Genomic DNA, 20578 nt, shown 5'->3' with positions numbered 1-20578 from the left:
CTACCAGGATTGTCACCTTGAATATGAAAGTTGGGGTCAAACTGGACGACTTGCCGCACCAGCTGAACGTCGGCGGTGAGTTGGCGCTCGTGGTAGTACCTGGAAGGCCTCCGTTATGTCTCCGGTGTCGAAGTACCGACCACATTCGCCGAGAGTGTACGGTTCCGCGTTGTGGTGCATGCTGTCGTTTTGGTCGCGAAGAAGGGCAGTGTTCTCGCAGCTACGCGAGCATCGCTGGTCCTGAGAACAGCGAATATCCTTCCAAGCATCTGATCGATGAGGCGGACGCGGAAGAGGCAGCCAAAACAACCGGCAACCGGCAAGGAATGATGGGCCGGTGTTGACACCTTTGACAGAGCAGAGGACGTCCACGGCCGCTGCGACAGCGAATTCTGCACCAGTGGAGAATGGTTCCCAACTGGACGCAAGTAACAGCGTGGGGGACGCCAGAGAAGCTGTGCCCGAAAGCCAAAGCAGCGCGGAGTCTCCCATCTTCGACGTTATGGACTTCAACGAAGGAGTAAGCGGCCTACCCGTTGGGAAGCGGCCCCATGATGAGAGTGCCGGTGAGGATCTGCAGCCTGGTGGTGGCAGTGACGAGCCGCCATCGAAAGCACCGGGGGTTCGACGTTCGATGTTGAAGCCTCGGCCGAACGTTTCGTCCGAGACGCGGCAGGCGGGGCAACCGCCTCCGTAGTTTGGACATGACCTGATGCATGTGAGTGCATTTTGTGCTTCAGCCGTCATAGCCTGTTTTCGGCTGTAGCTCTTTGACTGTGTTTATGGAAGGTGGCAAGTGCGGTGGTCAGGCACGCCTCAGTACGCCTTCAGACATCCCGTTGGGAGGCCGGATACGAGCGCGTACGCTTCGGAACCTCGGACAAGCGGAGCCACATGGACGATTGAGGTAGGCATCACATGGATCGGGCGCCTTTTTCTCTAGACGCAAGGTAATTAAGCTAGATGTCCCATTACGCGTAGCAACCTTGAATGTTAGAGGGCTTGGAGCCCGAAGGCGGCAATGCCAGTTGAATCGCCTGCTGCTAGATAATGAAATCGACTTATTAGCCGTTCAAGAGTAGAAGATAGAATCTCAGGACCATGCAGACCGCATGGTGTCTGTTTTCAATGCAAACTTTGATTTGTGTGTTGGTCACTCTGTGGGGGCATCAGGCGGATGCCTTCTTTTCATTCGCAATACTTTGGGTATAAGCGTACACTGCGTATTTGCATGCGAAAGTGGCCGACTCTTGGTTGTTGACTTTTTTGTTCTCAAATTTATTTTGGCGTGCTGTCTGTATGTACGCCCCCAATATTGAAAGTTATCGTCAAAACGTCTTTTATTCAGTCGAGCCGTACTTGAAATGTGACAAAATTTTGCTTGTATTGGGCGATTTTAACTGTGTGTGTGCTGCTACTGATCGAGTGAACATTAGATCAGTGAAAGACAAGAGCGCTGAACTGTTGAATGTATTTGTGCATGACTATTGCTTGGAAGACATTGGAAATGTGTTTTCTTCTGGAACCCGTCCGGAATACACACACTTTCAACGCGATAGTCATGCGAGACTAGACAGGCTGTATGTATCTATTGATCTCGTTCCAATTTGTACCGACTATAATGTAAAACCTATTTCGTTTAGTGATCATTGCCTCGTTAGTGCGACTTTTGAAATAAAGGTTAAGAAATCTGTTTTCAACTGGCATCTATGGAAACTGAACGAGAAAATTTTGGAGGATGAAGAGTTTGTTAAGGCAATCATGAACGATTTGGAATGTTTGCTTAAGGGGCATGAAGAAAGCCATGCAGATAAATGGGAAAGATTTAAAGAGCAGGGGAAGTTAAAAGCAATAGAAATGAGCACTGTTATTCGGTACAAACAGAAAGAAACAGAAAAGGAACTTCATGGACTACTTGAGTGCCTGTTGTGCATGAAAAGCTGTGCGCCAGGAAAGTTCACTAAGCAAATAAGAGATGTGAAATCTCATTTAGAAAGAATCGACGCTGAAAAGTACAGAGCCGCGGTTATACGCGCAAGAAGTGATAAACTGTGAGCTGGCGAGGCGCCGACTAAGCGAGTGCTATCAGATGAAAAAAGGTACGCTTGCCATAAGGAAATCAGGCAAATAAGACATGAAGGGCAGATTACGAACGATGCTAAAATATAAAGTGTGCGATTATGAAACATTTTGCTGAGCTGAGTAATACGCACGAACATAGTGAAGGGTTTTCAATATAATATTTACGGCGAATGCCAACGCTCAAAGATCATGTGAAAGAGAGCCTTTAAATGCCTATTACAATGGAAGAGATCGAAAAGGCCATAGATGACCTCCGATGTGGGAAAGCCCCTGGACCAGACGGGCTGAGCGCCTCCTTTTACAAAGCATTTAAAAACCATGTTTCCAGCCTTATGTTGGAAGTGATAAGAGAAGCCTACGAACGCAAACAAGTGCCATTATCATTGACTACGTCACACATCGTACTTATTCCAAAAAGTGATGATCCAGAGAAACGCCTGTTGGTGAAGTCCTTTAGGCCAATAAGCCTGACAAATGTTGATTACAAAATCTTTATGAAGGTTTTAGCGCAAAGATTGCAGAGTGTAATAGCCAAATTAGTCGGACCGCACCAAACATGCGGCATAAGAGGTCGCAGCAATGCCACAAATATACATGTGGCACGAACCGTACTGGAATGTGTAGACACGCTTGGAAGTCAGGTTGCCATGATTCAGCTGGATTTGGAAAAAGCGTTCGATCGCGTATCGCACGACATCCTTTTCTCCATTCTAGAGCACTGTAACCTGGGCTCACTAATTGTGGAAAGAGTGAAAATGGCGTACGCAAACTGCTCGACGCGTATTATAGTGAATGGCGATCTCACTGACAGTCTCGCAGTGCGTTCTTCGGTGAGGCAAGGATGCCCACTCTCTCCTCTGCTTTTTGCAGCCTATCTTGAGCCATTATGCTTGGCCATTCTCAATAATGAATGCATCTCGGGTTTCAAGCTGCAGCCGGCGCAGGTGAAGCTACTTGCATACGCGGACGACATTGCAGTATTTTGTACAAACAGAGAGAGCATTTGTGAAGTGGTTAACGTTGTCGATAAGTTTTGTGACCAGACTGGATGTCTGGTTAACTGGGGAAAAAGCTCCGGATTTTGGCACGGTTTATGGGATGCTGAACCGGCTTCTTTCTCCCAATTGCAATGGTCTTCCTTGCCAACGCAGTATCTGGGTGCGCCCCTACAATGTTATCACGATCCTAGCTTACACTGAAAGGAAGAAACAAATAGAGTGCGAGAGAAAGCGGAAGCATGGCAGGGAAGGCAACTGTCAACCTTCGCGAGCGTTCATCTGCAATGTGTTGTCGATTTCAAAGATATGGTATGTAATGAATGTTCTATGTGCGTCACGAACTGCCAGTAAAAAAATTCATCGTGTGTTTGCGGTTTTTCTTTGGACGTCGACATGGGAAAAGACGAGGAGAACGAATTTATTTCTTTCTTTAAAAAGCGGAGGAGTCTGACTGATTCATTTGTTTCTGCGTCAAGTGGTATCGCGCTTTTCTTTTTCTTCGCGACCAAAATGACACCTTCTTAAGAACAGTCATACAAGTGCGGCTGCAAAGGCTGATTCCCGGATTTGTTGACTCCTCATGTGAAAACATGTGTGGTGCTGTCACAGGATATTCGCGCGAGGTAGTTCTCTCTTACAAGTTGTTAGAAGTGCATTTTTCCCCTGAATATTTGTACAGTGTTGGCAAGAAAAACCTGTGTAAGGACCTAGCTGAAATCATGCTGCCGGCACCTTTGTATCGGGAGCCTTACCGTGGAGGCCCAGGGCAGGATATTTTAAAACGAATGAAGAGGATGCCAGTTAGACCGGCCGCCAAAACGTTCTTTTTTAAGTTGCACTCTAACACTCTACCCGTCAAAACCTGGCTTCACGAAAAAGGGATCTATGTCCCTTGGACGACAAACTGCCAGCTTTGCAAGATGCCAGAGACAATCGAACGCATATTCTTACACTGCTGGGATGCAGCATTTCATTGGGACGTGCTACAAGGACCAATTAAAAAAAGAACTGCTACTAAACTGTCATGGCATCCGGTTTTTACCAGTGGAGAACAAAGACGTACCCTATGATTTAATAATGCTTCTACGCCTCCACAGCTTGTGGAAAACACGAATGCAAGTAAGGCATGAAGATATTAACATTCGCAGTGTGCGTGAAAGTTTTGTTGAAAGTGCGGTTTATCTACGGGAATGTACCTGTGCGCTCCCTGGCCCACCACAGTGGGCATAAGTGCTGGATGACTTGCTAAAATTTAAGAAATTTTAACCTCACACGCGTCAGCTCAAGGGCAGCTGAAGTGTTTTATTAAGTGTCACCATTTGTTGTTCATGTATACTTCAAAAACAAAGAAGAAAAAAGCGTGGCCGAGTGGTCTAAGGCGCTGGTTTTAGGCACCAGTCTCTTCGGAGGCGTGGGTTCGAACCCCACCGCTACCAATACCTTTTTATTTTCTCACCCAATGTCTCTTACACGACAGCGTACGTATGCAGCTCGTTCGGTCAAACAGCTGCAGCCATACCCTAGGGTTCAGCACTCGACACGCATTGCCGCCGTTCGGAGCCACAGTACTTCTCTTATTGTTTTATCGTGTATTGTTGTCACGTAACTTCGATCCACCTGCTGTAGTAGCTGTAATCAAAGGTAGCGTGGCCGAGTGATCTAAGGCGCTGGTTTTAGGCACCAGTCTCTTCGGAGGCGTGGGTTCGAACCCCACCGCTACCAATACCTTTTTATTTTCTCACCCAATGTCTCTTACACGACAGCGTACGTATGCAGCTCGTTCGGTCAAACAGCTGCAGCCATACCCTAGGGTTCAGCACTCGACACGCATTGCCGCCGTTCGGAGCCACAGTACTTCTCTTATTGTTTTATCGTGTATTGTTGTCACGTAACTTCGATCCACCTGCTGTAGTAGCTGTAATCAAAGGTAGCGTGGCCGAGTGATCTAAGGCGCTGGTTTTAGGCACCAGTCTCTTCGGAGGCGTGGGTTCGAACCCCACCGCTGCCAATACCTTTTTATTTTCTCACCCAATGTCTCTTACACGACAGCGTACGTATGCAGCTCGTTCGGTCAAACAGCTGCAGCCATACCCTAGGGTTCAGCACTCGACACGCATTGCCGCCGTTCGGAGCCACAGTACTTCTCTTATTGTTTTATCGTGTATTGTTGTCACGTAACTTCGATCCACCTGCTGTAGTAGCTGTAATCAAAGGTAGCGTGGCCGAGTGGTCTAAGGCGCTGGTTTTAGGCACCAGTCTCTTCGGAGGCGTGGGTTCGAACCCCACCGCTGCCAATACCTTTTTATTTTCTCACCCAATGTCTCTTACACGACAGCGTACGTATGCAGCTCGTTCGGTCAAACAGCTGCAGCCATACCCTAGGGTTCAGCACTCGACACGCATTGCCGCCGTTCGGCGCCACAGTACTTATTGTTTTATCGTGTATTGCCGTCACGTAACTTGAATCCACCTGCTGTAGAAGCCATAATAGAAGGTAGCGTGGCCGCGGAGACTCTGCTTCCGGCCACGCTAGTGAACGGACGCAGGATGCAGGGCTCCTCAGGAGCGACTTCAGCGGTCCAGCAGGGCCGCGGTAACAGGAATATTGCCTCGGACAACGAGTACGAAGTTGTTTTGCCTAGTTTGCCAATAGGGCGTTTAGTTTTGAATACAGGTTTTCTACACTATGATGTTAGGGCCTGCCCGTACAGGGCGGAAGAATTCCGCGACGCGCTCGCCGAGTTATCGCTCCTGTCGGATGTGATTGCCCTCGGAGCCTACCGCATGAGCCATGTGTGGGCGGTGACTTTCAAGGACGAAGAAGCCGTGAAAAAGATAGTCGAAAAGAGTGAGCTTCTAGTGAAAGTGCCGATGTATCGTGATCAAACCTAACAACCAGGACGTTCGCATGAAAGTGCATTGACTGCTGCATAGCATTCCCAACGACGACGTGCGGCTTGCTTTCGTGCCATTCAGGAAGGTCACAGACATCAGCCGAGAGCGTTGGCGTTTGTATGGCCTGGCGGATAAGGGTTCAACTATAAGACTGGTCACCTTGAAGTTGAAGCTGGGCGTAAAGCTCGACGACCTGCCACACCAGGTGAGCGTCGCCGGCGAGTTGGCCCTCGTGGTCGTGCCAGGCAGGGCTCCACTCTGCCTTCGATGCCATGGCACGGGCCACATTCGTCGCGAATGTCGCATTCCCAAGTGCAGTGCGTTCCGACGATTTGGTCATGAGAGCTAGCAGCCAGTGCGAGTGGACATATGCCAACGTAGCAGGAATGACGACCAGCGAAGACGCCTCAAACCTGCTCATGGACGAGGTAGACATGGAGGAGGCAGCATCGGCGGTAAGGGTAACAACGGAGGTCGCCGGAAAGGCGGCGGTACCATTCCCGCAGCAGAAGCCGCCCGGAGCTGAAGCAATCGCGGCAGAGCCCCAACGAGCTCCTTCACAGGACTCTTCGACCGTTCTGAATGTCGAGTGGAAAACCTCGGTTGATTCTGAGCCGCCTCCCGGCACTTCAGAACCTGAGGTTATGGAAACCCCTACAAGTTCAGCCTGCCCGCCGGTGGGGAGACGACCACACGAGAAGACCCTCAGCGTGGAGAAGCAGGAGGACGGTGGGGGCGGAGACGAGCCACCGACCAAAGCCACAGGTATGCGGAGGCATACCTTGAAGCCGCGACCGAACATACCGGTCGATGCTCGGCAGGCGGGCAAACCGCCTCCGTAAACGTGTTCTGTATAGCTTAGGTGGTTGGGGGGTTTCAGTAAAAGCTATGGCTGTCACCCTAAGTGGTTCGTTGTTTGTATTTGTACTAGGTAAGAGGCGCCAAGGTTACTTTGATTTTGGTTTTTTACGGTCGGGTTTATATTATTTTGTTTTTTGCTGCCCGTCGACGTGCTCATCACTACTGTATCATGAGCACACACCCTCGGGCTGTTGTAACGGGCACCATTCTATCGTGTAGCCATGGCGGTTAGTATCGAAAGAGCGCTACGGGTAGCGACGTTAAACATACGGGGCCTCGGAGCAAGAAGACTGCAATGTCAGCTGAGTCGCCTTCTGTTAGATAATGACTTGCATATAGTTGGAGTTCAAGAGACAAACATTGACAGCCAGGAGCTCACGGACCGAATGGTGTCGAATTTTCAAGCTCATTTTGATGTGTGTATTTCTCACGCGATTGGGGGATCAGGTGGTTGCGCCATATTTATACGGAAAAGCTTTGGCATCACTGTGCAGTCAGTGTTTTCATGTGACAGTGGGCGCCTCTTGTGGCTGATGTAGTCTGGCGAATTGGAGTGCCGCGTTATCTGTGTGTATGTGCCTAATATTGACATGGAGCGGCGATCCCTCTTTGAACGCTTTGAGGCGTATATAAACTGTCAGAAAGTGGTTATACTGCTGGGCGACTTTAACTGTGTGTGCAATATGTTGACGACCGAGCCAAATGTTCGCGTGTTCGTGACAAGAGTGCAGAATTGTTGAACACGTTGGTGCATGAATATGACCTTGAAGACATGGGTAGCGTTTTCGCCAGCGGTACTCGTCCGCAGTTTACCCACTTCCAGCGAGACAGCCACGCAAGGCTAGACAGATTGTATGTCTCTGCGGAATTGGTGCCCTGGTGTAGTGAGTACGAAGTGAAACCCGTCGCATATAGCGATCACTGCTTGGTAACTGCCACCTTTGGTAAGACGCAGAACAAACGGACCTTTAGCTGGGACTTGTGGAAAATGAATGCGCAGCTGTTGGATGATGAAGCTTTCGTCGACACAGTAACGAAAGAACTGAAAAGCGTGACTATAGGCGAGCCAGTAGGCTACGCCATTCATTGGGAAGAGTTTAAACAGAAAGTAAAAACAAGGGCTATTGAAAGAACTAGTGTCATCCGACGCGAGCAGAAAGCAGCAGAAACAAACCTTCGCCATCAACTGAAGTTTTTTGTTACCATGGAGAATCCCGAACCTGGTCTGTATGGTAACGAAATAAAGGAAGTGAAAACTGAGCTTGAAAGGATAGATACGGAGAAATACAAGGCGGCAGTAGTGACGTCAAGGTCAGAGAAGCTTTGGGCGGATGAAATGCCAACCAAACGCGCTCTTTCAGACGAAAAGAGATACGCATGTCAAAAGGAAATCCGCCAGCTAGCTATAGGTGACAACAGTACGTAGGACAGAAGTGAAATTAAGCAAGGGATTGCCAAGCACTTTAAAGAAATTCTAAGTCATCCACGGGACCTTAAAGATGGGTTCCAAAAAGAATTCCTCCCACTGATGCCAAAGCTTGACGAAGATGTGAAGACACAACTAGAACAATCAATTACACCAAGTGAGATAGAATGTGCAATAAACGACCTAGCTGACGGGAAAGCACCTGGGCCTGATGGCTTAGGGGCCATTTTCTATAAAAATATTTTGCTCTGAGCTAGCCCAATTTCTTTCTCATGTCATTAACAAAGCGTATGACCGGAAAAGACTGCCTTTGTCCTTCACAACTTCACATATTGTGCTAATCCCAAAGAGCGATGATGCTCAGAAACGTTTGTTGCCAGGGTCATATCAAAACTCTTGCTAATGTCGATTATAAAATATTCACCAAAGTTCTTTCAAGGCGACTGCAAGGCTTTATTAAAAAGTTGGTTGGACCATACCAGACTTGTGGCATTAAAGGCCGCAGTATCACGACAAATGTTCACGTGGCTCGAAGCGTGCTCAAGTGCTGTGACGCGCTTGGTGGTCACGTCGCGATGATACAGCTTGACCTTGCAAAAGCCTTCGATCGTGTCTCGCACAAAGCATTACACTGCACACTTGAACACACGAACGTGGGCAGTGTCATTACGGAAGGTGTCAAGATGGCTTACAAAAAATGCATAACGCGAATTATTGTTAACGGCGAGCTCACTGATAGCTTGTGCGTGCTGTCGTCGGTGAGACAGGGATGCCCGCTAACACCACTGCTGTTCGCCGCTTATCTTGAACCACTCTGTTTGGCCATGGAACATGATGCGTGCATTACAGGATATAAGCTGCAGGAAGCAGAAGTTAAAATACTGGCTTATGCGGATGACATCGCGGTGTTTTGCGCAGACAAAGCGAGTATTACAGAGACAACTAATGTGGTCAAAAAATTTTGTGATACGACTGGAGCCCAGATAAACTGGGATAAGAGTCGCGGTTTCTGGCACGGTGATTGGGTAGACACACCAGAAACGTTTTGCCGGCTGACTTGGTCAACCTTACCAACACAGTACCTAGGGATGCCTCTCGGAAATTACCACGAGCCTGAACCATACTGGGCAGATCAGGCATTGAGAGCAAAGGAAAAGGCCGACGGGTGGCAAGGCAAGCAACTTTCCATGTTTTCAAGAGCTGCTGTCTGCAACCTTTTTCTAGGGGGGGGGGGGGGGGAATTCTGTAACGCTCTCAATACAAAACCAGTCTCAAACCGCTCAACTTGCCCTGCTCCTATTGGTCGGCGGCCATAATAAAATTTTGCGTCATCACCGATCTCACCGGTGACTGTGGTTACGTCATCAACAAGACTAAAGTGGTGACGTTGCCCATGAGCTGAATATTGACTGAAATTGTGAGCGAAACGAGGTAACCCCAAAACCAGTCAACTGAGTAGAGCGAAAATGGTGGCTGTGTTCCTTGCGTTGCGCTAGCTGTGTGATAGTTGTGTCGGTGCGATCCACGGCGCCGGAGGGAGGACGAAGACGCGTTTGACGTACCGGACTAGTTGTTCCGACTCTGTTCAACTCGGAAACCAGCAGAAAGTGGAGTAACTGTGCGGCGATTGCCGACGAACATCGATGAACGGGGGCTCACGCAGCTCACGGACGAGTGCGCAGCCACTGCGGCTGCATGCGCACCGCGTTTTTTTTTTTTGCTATCGGGGGCTACCAGCTTGCGTCGGGAACGTAACATCATTTGCATCGCATAGGCATTGATCAGCAGGTGCGTGCGCTGATAGCAGAAGCCATCGGGCGGAACGCTGTCGTCAAGTGGCAATATCGCGTCCGGTGAGCACCGGACGCGATATTCTGAGGTTGTGGGTTCGGTTCCCACCATTGGCACGTTGTTTTTTCTTCTACTTTGTGTTTAATTATCTTTCCCCTAAACATATTACATTACTAATTTCTGTGAGTATCTAAGCAAACATTAAAAAAAAAGACATAAAAGTACCATCCCCAACGCTTTCCTTGGCCTCGCCGACTGTTGGCTCCTTTCCTTCATAAGACGGGCTAGTTATGCATATGGATGCTTGTTAAAGTACAAATTTAGTGTTATGGCAGCAGCAACCAAATATTCAATGTTTGAAATCTCTTTACTCTTGAAATCTCTTGAAATCTCTTGAATGTTTGAAATCTCTTAAGAAACCGTAGTGCTTGTGTTGTGCAGGTAATCTTAACACATTTTTGTTTATATCACTGTGAAGCTACAAGGCTATCCTTACAGTGATGCTTGTTTGGACAGCCCTGTGACACATTGCCAACATTCCTGTGAATATTTACCACCTCACTGTGGGCTAGTTGGTATGGATCTTGTATACTAGAACATGCAAAAGATGGACTTAAGTGGATGTTGTTGTTTGGTTATGCAGGAGACAGTGACTACCCACTTGAGTCATGGCTGCTTACACCAATGCCAAGTCATCCCAGACCCAACTTGCTGTCCCTTCTCTGCTATCACCTTGCAGCCTGGCACAGTTGGCTGTGGTCACTAGCTGTGTGGTAAACATGCTTAAACCGAAAAGCATAGCGTTACAACAAGGTAATAAATAACCATGACGCTTATTGGAATCAGAAAATGGCACCAAGATGTTTTACTGCCACATATACTCAGTAGAAGCACTTATTTCTTGGCCGCTGTATTTCACTCGAGTGGTTTTATTGAGAAAGAGGCATCATACATACCAACACACTTACCTTGATGTACAATGACCATACAACATTCACATGTATATTGCAGAATAATTATTGGGCTCAAAGAAGCCGCTCCCTTTCAACATATTGAAGCTACCTATACAAATAGGTACTGTATGCATGGTGCAGTGTGCAAAACGCTTACATATCAGAGGTAAAAATGCCAGCTGGATGGTATACTACTAGAGATCCTGCTCGCAGTGCTAAATGCTGTAACAGCTGTTAGGGGAATGGTGTACAAATACTAGGCTGCAGTGCCCACAATGATTGCTGAATGATTACAAAATTCTAGTGAAAATAAAATAAGCATCACACATACATTGTTAAGGCAATGTGTGAGCAGATGTTATGTACACTAATAAAACGTGTATAACTACAAGGGGACTGCTGAGCAGCTTGAAGACAGTAGAGGCAGCTAAAACATGAGCATTCAAAAATATTTTACACCATAAACATGGTAGAACGAGAGAAATAAGATGGCTACTCAATACAAAACAGCACTAAACAAGGGTTGAGGCGGAACCTTGGTTTGTTAGCCAAAATCGAAAGTGGGCTCGGCTTGCAAACTGAGGCTCCCCTCAACCTTTGCTCAGCGCTATTTCATACACTATAAACACGTGATAAGCACCCCTTTACATGATTGTTACCTACTTTTGACCTTGGAATTTATTTTCCAAGTCGTTTTCAACAAATAATCAGAAAAAGCATCTTTTGTGCAAACTAGCCTTTCAAATGAAATGGTTTGTACATAATGCACACAACATGGAAAGGTAATAGAATGAGGAATGTGTGTAAAATGAACATCTTTTTGAAACACTACACAGACTCCATGATGGCACTTCAAAACTAGCACACATTCTTTGCCTTCAAGGTAATCTGCACACCTCACTGGTGGGCCCCTTGTTTATAATAAGACTAGGGAAATTAGGCAGATTCACCAGCTCGCCTCCGGCATCGCACACCAAGCTTGCGTCATGTGTTTGCCTTTCCCGTCAAAAAGGGGGGGGGGGGACACCGTTCAACATGAACAGACACTGACAACGTTCCAACAATGTGCCACTAACAAACACAGCCTGCTGCGCGAAATACAACATACTACACATCCCTGTCCAGACCTGGCTGAACAAGCTCGTCCTCTCCTCGGTCACTATAACAAATTTCTGAATAAAGTATTTTCCTTCTCTGAACACACCAAAGGAAGCATTAACATTACAGTTTGTGTACCTTATAGAGACTAAATAATCAACATCAAAACATCAACGGAATATCGGGAACGGAGCCCGATGTGGCCGAAGTCAACTGACTGCGAAGCACAGGAGTGTCACCGTGGCTTGCACGAGGAGTCCGTGGTGGAGGGTCGTGTGTCGGATCTCGTTTCCCGCACTGCAATTGCCAACTCTTGCATAGTAGCTGCCACCTGCCTTACTGCAAGTGCAAACGTTCCTCTGTCGGCAGACACAGTAGTGTAGCCTTCATGATCTTCTTGTATTTTCTTTTAAACAAACAGAACAGCAGACCACATACCTCCCACTCGTCGCTCTTGCCATCGATAGTAAACACTGACAACGCTGACACTTTTCAGTAAGCTGATACTTAGTCGATTTTCATGTCTAACGCTTTCACCACGCTGATCGCTACAGGTTCGTAGCCTTCATTGTTTTCCATCGGATTTTTCCAGCTGCTCACGACATCCGCACAGGACCTCGATTTCAGGCGACGCATGAAAAATAGCAACTAGCCGAGGAATCGGCTGTTTTCTGGCAAGCCGCCATGTGCACTCTTTGACGCCATCAGCGTGCCCTCGCGGAGACAAAACGTTACTGAGGAGCGAATTTAATTGCAATTCCTAAAACACATCTCCTTATGCTTGATGTAGTTAGTTGTACATTCAGTTCCTCAGCAGAATACATATTTATTAATTTTATTTACTGCGCATTAACTGCGCCGTTTCATAAAAACTTAGGAGACGGTCCCTCGTCGGCCTCGGCTAACGTTGCGACAAATGTGTAGCAGCAGGCACGACCGCGGAACGGGGACCTCAGGGGCGGAGTCATGCTACGAGTCACTGGCAATTGGTCGATTCCGTAATCCGTCACGATCGACGTCTTAAGGTCACGTGAAAGCAGCGTCAATTTGACGTCACGCTCTACAACTTGAGAGCGAAATTGAGAGCGTTACAGAATTCCCCCTCTGGTATCAAAAATTTGATACGTCATGAATGTGTTGTGTGCTGCAAGGGTGAGCATTCAAAAGATACACCGGGTTTTTGCTATTTTTATCTGGGCCTCGACTTGATGGGGGGGAGCGGTCCAGTTGAACTAATTTGTTTTTGCCTGTCAAGAAAGGTGGCCTTGGCTTAGCTCACTTGTTTTTGCGACAAATCGTGTCACGCTTTGTTTTTTTACGCGATCATAGTGATACCTTTCTCCGTACAGTTATGCAAGTAAGGCTGGGTAGATTTCTCCCTGGGGCCGAATTACGGACTCCGCTCACAAGTTTGTGAGCGTGACGTCAAAATTACGAAGCTGTGACGCAGCCTTGAGACGTCAATCGTGACGAGTATGCGAAATCGTCCAATTACCAGCGACTTTTAGCGTGGCTCCGCCCTAGTAGTCCCGAATCCTCGGCAAACGTTGATGCCACAGTGTGGCACAAAACTGAGCAGGGAACGTCTCCTAACTTTTTCTAACAGGACGCAACTAATACGCAATAAATAGAACAAACAAAGGTTTATTTTGGCAAGATACTATTTTTAGTATTGATTAACATTGAGCTCAAGTTGAAGCGTTCTTAGTTATGTGGTTATACTTGCTATTAGGTAACTTTTGTTGCCGCGAGGGTGCGCCGGCGGCGTCATGGCGTGCACATGGCGGCCTGCAAGCAAACAGCTGATTCCCCGAGAAGGTGCTGCTTTTTTTAGCGTCGTCGGTAATCGAAGTGCCGTGCAAGTGCCGTGAGCATGCTGAAAATCTAATAGAATGCAGTCGAAGTACAGGGCCTGCAGCGATAAAATTTCATGGAGCGCTTGACACGGAAATGGACAAAGACAACTTGCGAAGGTGTTTTCGGTCGGCGCCTACTAGTATCGATGAGAAAAGTGCTGAAAGTGCAACGTGCAGGCTCCGTGGCTCTATTTATTTCTCTTTAGGAAATACAACGACTGTGAAGCATGTAGTGTAGGCCAAAATGAAGCTCTGTCCTTGCATGATCATCTGTTTGTATGTAGCTGGATAGTTTAGGAAAGAACATGATCATGGGAATGCTTCCACCCCTGCCGTGACTGAACCCGAAGCCTTCATTCACTGCAGTGCCACCGTGACAGGGCTTTCGATGTAGCTTTCATTGTAGTGTGCTCTGTATTTTTTTCTTTGTTCTTATGACTGAGTTGCTTTGTTTTTGAGCGATACCTTCTGCCCACACACCATTTGCTTGATGCATATGTGATGTTTTTGCACCAGGATTTTCTGCGTACGCTACAATCACTGTGAGCACTAAAACTCGCAATATTATGCATTCAATTTGTCAGCTTTACACTGTTTAGCATTAAGCAAATGCTTTCCATGCGTCCTAACAGTATATGCAGGCCTGTAGTCCTGGAAGGTTCACTAATGGAGACTACCTTATGCAAACATTGTACATAGCACTACTTGTGTCATGTTTCTGCACTGTGAACTGCCATACTTTGTTTACTGCTTCTGAAATGTGCCAAACCTATGACAACTACTATGCAAGCCTGTAATCATTAAGCAACTAATCTTTTGTGCTTTGCCTCTGGGTCGCAGCTTTATGCACAATACTTTCATTTCTTGCTTCTGAAGTATATCAGACCTGCGATAAGTACTATGCCAGCTTACAGGCTCTAAAAATTATACTTGTGTGTCCTCTCTGTGTAGCACAATTGTGCAGCACGTCAAATAACTGCCGATGCTATTGCAGGAAGTTGGTTTCGCTGCTGCATATTCAAGCGTGTGAAATGCTGCAGGAAAATAAAGGTGCACAGTGGATACAGGTGCTTCTAAAAAAACTTCTGTGAGGACTTCCCATTCCGATAGGCATCACAATTGCTGCCTCGTTGTGAAACACTTTAATTATGTACTCAAACACATGCACACACACACAAACACCAACATACACGGTTGTAAGCAACAGTGAAGAGGGGTGTACGAAGACAAATTTGACTTGACAGATGAGGTGTTTTAACGCATGGTTCGAGAAGATGCATCTTTATCACAACAGGTTTCTGGCACAGACATGAAACGAGAAGACGCTGCACTTGGCTGCCTGTGATGAGTTGGTCAGCTGCGTGTGGTATATCACGGCCGATTGCTGTGCTGTGATTGACGCCAAAGCGGTTGCCGCACCATGGGCAGCTATGCCAGCCTCTGGTGGTAGGTTCTGTGGAACAGGCTCACAACATGATTCTGTATGGCTTTTCACTAGAGGTATGCATGGCAATAGTGATCCCACTTCCAAGTAGCCAGTGCACAGATGTGACCCTTTCTTGTCCAAGCCAGCAGCACCCTCCTCGTCTGCAGGCAGGCAGGAAAACATCCAACGAAGTTATGCAACAAGGCACATGCTACACGCTCTGGCTGGTAGATGAACGTCTAGTATTTTTGCAAGCACTGGAAGCGGGTCTTCAGCACGTCGATGCAGTTATCCACCATTAACCTTGTGGAGGTGTATACCTTGTTCTATAACCGTTATGGAGAGTCCGGACCGGGATTCCATGGCACTGGCAGCCATGTCTCCAACAGGTGCCCCTCTCAGCAGCATAACCGAAAATGGCACGCTGTTAAGCACATTCTTCGTCACGTCGTTGTCGACCTCAACAGCCTCATAAACTAACAGCCTTACTGACACAATGGAAGAGTCGCATCAAGTAGCTCATTGCCAGGTTTTGCTGACGATGGCATTCATGGGCGTGCAGACAATGAGTGATTGAACGTTTCAGCAACAATGCTGTATGGACAGCCTTTCACTTCATATCGGTATAAATGATGTCCCATTCCTACACAATACAGGCATCAAACAAACACATCCCCATCTTCGTTTCTTACGTAGGCATTTCAACAATGTACTAGTGTCTTATGTTCCAGCTTTTATAAAAGCCCAAGAACGGTAATACATGTGAGGCATGTGGAGCCTACCGTTAACTTATCTTGCAAACAGCAGCGCGGCTCAGTGTCGTGAATTCGACGACTCGCAGCAGGCCGGCCTCGACCTGTGTCATGCCTGTGTGTAGCCGAGAGTGTCGCCAGGAGAAAGCATCATGCCAAGATCCCACGTAGGGAGGTTCATGGCCAAAATCATGTTGGCATCTCATATCTGAAACAGGGACATCACAAGACTACTCGTAGACGACCGATGTGCCGTCGACAAACCCGACGACGCCGGGTATGCTGCCGTGACGAAGGAAGCCTTTCTTCTCCGCCGCCCTAGCTGCACGCCGCCGCAAACGCTTTCGAACTGTCGGCTGCGCGAAGCCGATGTTCGCCTCGTTGCCAGTAGCGGCTTGGAAGCCACTAGCAGTTCGGAAAAAGCGCAGTGCACACATTATCTGCCGCCGCACACACAGAGCACTCGGCCGCACACACCCATCTCAGTTCATCGCGTCGCACAGTCACTGTACTATATCCTTCTCGAGTAGCAACAAGCGTCGAAACATCTCACCGAGCACGTCAAACAGTCTTCGTACACCGTCCTTCGCCGATGATCGCGTCGGGGCGCCGCCGCTACCGCCTCACGAGAACGCCGGCCGCCGCATAGATCGCCGCCATTTTCCTTTTGTGAGCGCTCACAAACAAGTTGTGAGCGGCTCGCGTCGCTCACAACCCCCGCTCACAATTGACCCGTAGCCAACGTCATCACTTCAAGTGTGTTCATGACGTAAACAGCAGACGTCGATGATGTAAAGGACGGCCACTCCCGCCGTGTTGCCGCTGGCCAATAGGAAGATTGTGAGTGTGAGTGTGATTGTGAGTGTGAGCCGACTGTAATACGGCCCCTGGATACATCGTTTCCACTGTTCAGAATATGTGCGGAGGTATGACTGGGTACCTGCGTGAAGTAGTTTTGTCGTACAGGCTTTTGAATGTACGATTTTCCCAGCAGTACCCGTCCACTGTTACAAGGAAAAAACTTTATAGGGACCTTGTAGACGCCATGTTGCCTCTACCTCTGTACCGTTCCACACATCGCGGAGGCCACGGACAGGGCGTCCTAAAAAGAGTGAAGAAAATGCCTATACTACCATCAGCCAAATCATTCTTTTTCAAGCTCCATACCAACACCCTCCCAGTTAAGAAGTGGCTTCAAGATAAAGGATTCTTCATTCCCTGGAACACCGACTGCCTTTTATGCAAGAAACCAGAAACAGTAGAACACGTATTCCTAAACTGCTGGGACCCGATCTTTTTTGGGATGTCCTTCAAAGAACTTTAAAAAAACAGTTACCCCTGGATCCATACGGCATCCGTTTCTTGCCTGTGAATAACTCAGAGGAAATACCGTATGACGTGATTATGCTCCTGGGCCTCCACGCTGTGTGGAAAACTCGAATGCAGTTTGAACACGCGGATTTTGTTGTTCGCCCGGTTCGCGAACACTTAATTGAGGGCGTTGTGCGCTTGAGAAATGTGTACAACGCACTGCCTGATCCACCACAATGGGTATCTGCACTTGAAGAACTGATGTTACTCAACAAATTTTAAAGTCGTGTTAGCCAAAGTGTGGCCAGCATGTTTTATTTCTTGTAACCTTTTGATTTGAACGTCTGAATCAGCAATAAAGAAAAAAAAAAGAAAAGGTAGCCCTGAGTTGTCAAGGCGCTGGTTTTAGGCACCAGTCTCTTCGGAGGCGCTGGTTCAAACTCCACCGCTGCCACTAACTTTCCTTTTTCTCGAGCAGTACCTCGTACACTACAGCGTACGTATGCAGCTCGTTCGGTCGAAGAGCCGCAGCCGTAGCTATGTGGGTTGGCTCGGGTTCCGTCGGATGTGTTTGAATCGTAGTAGGAAAAATGGAGGCCTGCAGTTTAAAGGTCTCCCTTCCGTTACGGCGCAGATTAGGTGTTCATCGAGAACTGTGAGAGATACTGAGCCTTTACTTTTCTATAAACCACCGAAAAGTAACAGATACCGTGTCTTCCTTTCTCCCTAAAGCTACTTAAACAAAAAGCATGAAAATACAAAATCTAGAGCGACATGATATGGCGTGGCGTGACATGGTCCATAGGGTCACGAAGAGTCGGACACGACTGAACGACTGAACTGAACTGAACTGAGAGCGATGAAGCAGATTTCTGCGCTGGGGGGGTAGCGTCTGTTTCATGCGCAGCGTATAGTTCGTCCTGGCGATGAGCGCTTACGATTCTTATGATGCGATTTGTGCGCCTCATTATACAGAGAAGTGCCTCACTCAATTATTTCTCGCGGCAAGACTAGGTGACAAGCGGCCACTCTAGGTGGCGAGCACTAGTTTGGACGCTCGACGCGAAGCTGTACCCGCACTCGAGAGTTCTCGCCCACTCAGGTGGCCCAATGCTGAGTGAAAAAGGCGATCCAACAGCGCCTCGAGGCGCATTTACGTCCGGCACGGCAGCAGGGAGCAGCACCAGTACTTGTGGCACTTTTGCTATGGTGCCGCCTCGCACACGTGCTTAATTTTGGTTCATATACTATGCTGTCGTGTTTTGATAAACTCTTTTAGGCTGGAGGCATTCCCCTGTAGAGCCCTGCGCTTCGAATGCTATTTGCAGGAGCGCTCGAGAACAATACCTGCTCGTTGAACGGGGAAGGAGGGGGGGGGGGGGGGCATCCGCGATTGGAGGGAGGAACGTACGAAGCACTTCTTCCCACTCAGCATATACTTATGTCATTGTAGTAGCTTAAATCACAAAATGCTCAAGATAGCATACCACGGTACTGATCTGCACTTGGAGTCGAAGGAAATGCGCAAGCCGGTCCTGCACATCATACCCCTGTCAGCTGAGTTGCTGATCATGAAATATATAATAATAATATAATTGGTTGTTACGACCAAGCATCCGCAATTGCGCGCTCTATTGTTCGCCTGTGGGCATGGATAAGTTTTGTGAATATGTGGTGATGGTCCAATGGCTCTAAGTGAGCCTGTTTCCAGGAATCCTGTTTTGTAAGCATGTTTTGCTTTGTGGACAACCTGCAAATGCCAAATTGACCCTGTCAAGAGAACGTCTGGAAAAACACAAAGAAACGTCCCCCTGCGGGAAATAGCAGGAAGTGCTTTCTTTCTTTTGTTCACCCTTCCAGTCGAGAAGTGCTATCCTCCAGTGATGAATGCCTCCTATCCAAAGGAGACGACAGAGTGACATGTCCGCTGACGTGCAGGACCAGAAAGGAGCATGACTCATACGGCCATTAAGTGATTTCCCGGGAATGCAGGAAAGATTTGCAATTGTCGAAAAGGGACCATGTTGGGAGCCCTATGCGGCGCCACGTGCACTCGGGTTTCTGAGAAGTAAAACCCCTTGTCAGAACCAGCCTGTGGTTTCTTTGCTGAAGAATAGAAATGTACCTCCTCTCCTCGCCGTTCCCAAGCTTTTCCCGCCAACAAGTGATCACGCCCAACGAATGAATGCCGGACCAGTCAGTGCTTCAGACCATCAGTGCAGTGATGTGTTCGATTGGATGCCGATACCTGAGGGGCGTGCCCTGGATTTGGTTGGTCAGCATCTTCAGAGAGGGGCTGGACATAGGGGGTTTTTAAGGACGCTGCAGAGCACGAAATGTCGCTCTGAGCCCTGGGTAAACGGCTCATCCAGTCGCTTCTCGCTATGAACTCTTAACGCTTGTCATTTTGCTTATGTACCCTTCTTTTTCATGTAAATAATCCTGTAAATAAGTTTTCTCAAAGTGCCATTAAACCTGCTTGTACATATTTCACCAACTTCGAAGATTCAATCCTACTTCAACCCCGAGTCTCTGCACGCTACCAAGTGAAGGCCGGGTCGACATAGCCCCAGCGTCACGACAACTGGTGGCAGCGGTGGGATCTGAATCTACAAGCCCCAACACTGGTGACCAGCGTTGGGATCTGAATCTACAAGCCACAACATCTGGTGATTGGAGGTGGATCTGAAGCTACAAGCCACAACATCTGGTGATCGGAGGTGGCATCTCAAGCAACAAGCAGGAGCAACAATCGGCCAACAAGAGAGCAGCTCGGAACATCGATCGCATGTGTGGGTGAGTGCTTGGCTTTCTTCTGATGTGGACCAGGTTCTAGAACAGGGTTAGAATTTAGAACTGGTAAAAAGTGTTGAAACGCCTTTAGGTTTGGTAGTTTGCACTGTTGTTTTGGAAGTAGCCGACACTCGGAGCGATCATGGACCTACAAAAGCTGCAGAAACCGGACCTGTTGCTATTGTGTGAGGAATTGGGAATTGATACAAGTGGTTTGGCACGAAAACCCTTGATTATAAAGGCAATCACTGATCTGGGAACCGATGATGAGGAGCTCAGTGAAGCATGGAACCTCGTCGGTCAAAAAAAGGAACAGCTCAGACAGCAGAAAGAGTG

The 20578-nt window shown here is 47.9% G+C and overlaps 3 non-coding genes across 3 annotated transcripts; all 3 read left to right on the top strand.

Annotated features, from left to right (window-relative positions):
- The first annotated feature begins 4720 nt into the window (after positions 1-4720).
- On the top strand, positions 4721-4802 carry TRNAL-UAG (transfer RNA leucine (anticodon UAG)). Its single transcript has one exon. It is a non-coding gene; the product is annotated as a tRNA-Leu (tRNA).
- Positions 4803-5006: 204 nt separating this feature from the next.
- Positions 5007-5088, top strand: TRNAL-UAG (transfer RNA leucine (anticodon UAG)). Its single transcript has one exon. It is a non-coding gene; the product is annotated as a tRNA-Leu (tRNA).
- Positions 5089-5292: 204 nt separating this feature from the next.
- On the top strand, positions 5293-5374 carry TRNAL-UAG (transfer RNA leucine (anticodon UAG)). The gene has a single exon. It is a non-coding gene; the product is annotated as a tRNA-Leu (tRNA).
- The last annotated feature ends 15204 nt before the right edge of the window (positions 5375-20578 follow it).

Source organism: Amblyomma maculatum, chromosome 1 (assembly GCF_055883805.1).
Source record: "Amblyomma maculatum isolate TAMU_Amacu chromosome 1, ASM5588380v1, whole genome shotgun sequence".
Taxonomy (NCBI): domain Eukaryota; kingdom Metazoa; phylum Arthropoda; class Arachnida; order Ixodida; family Ixodidae; genus Amblyomma; species Amblyomma maculatum.
This window is presented reverse-complemented; position numbering and strand designations above follow the sequence as displayed.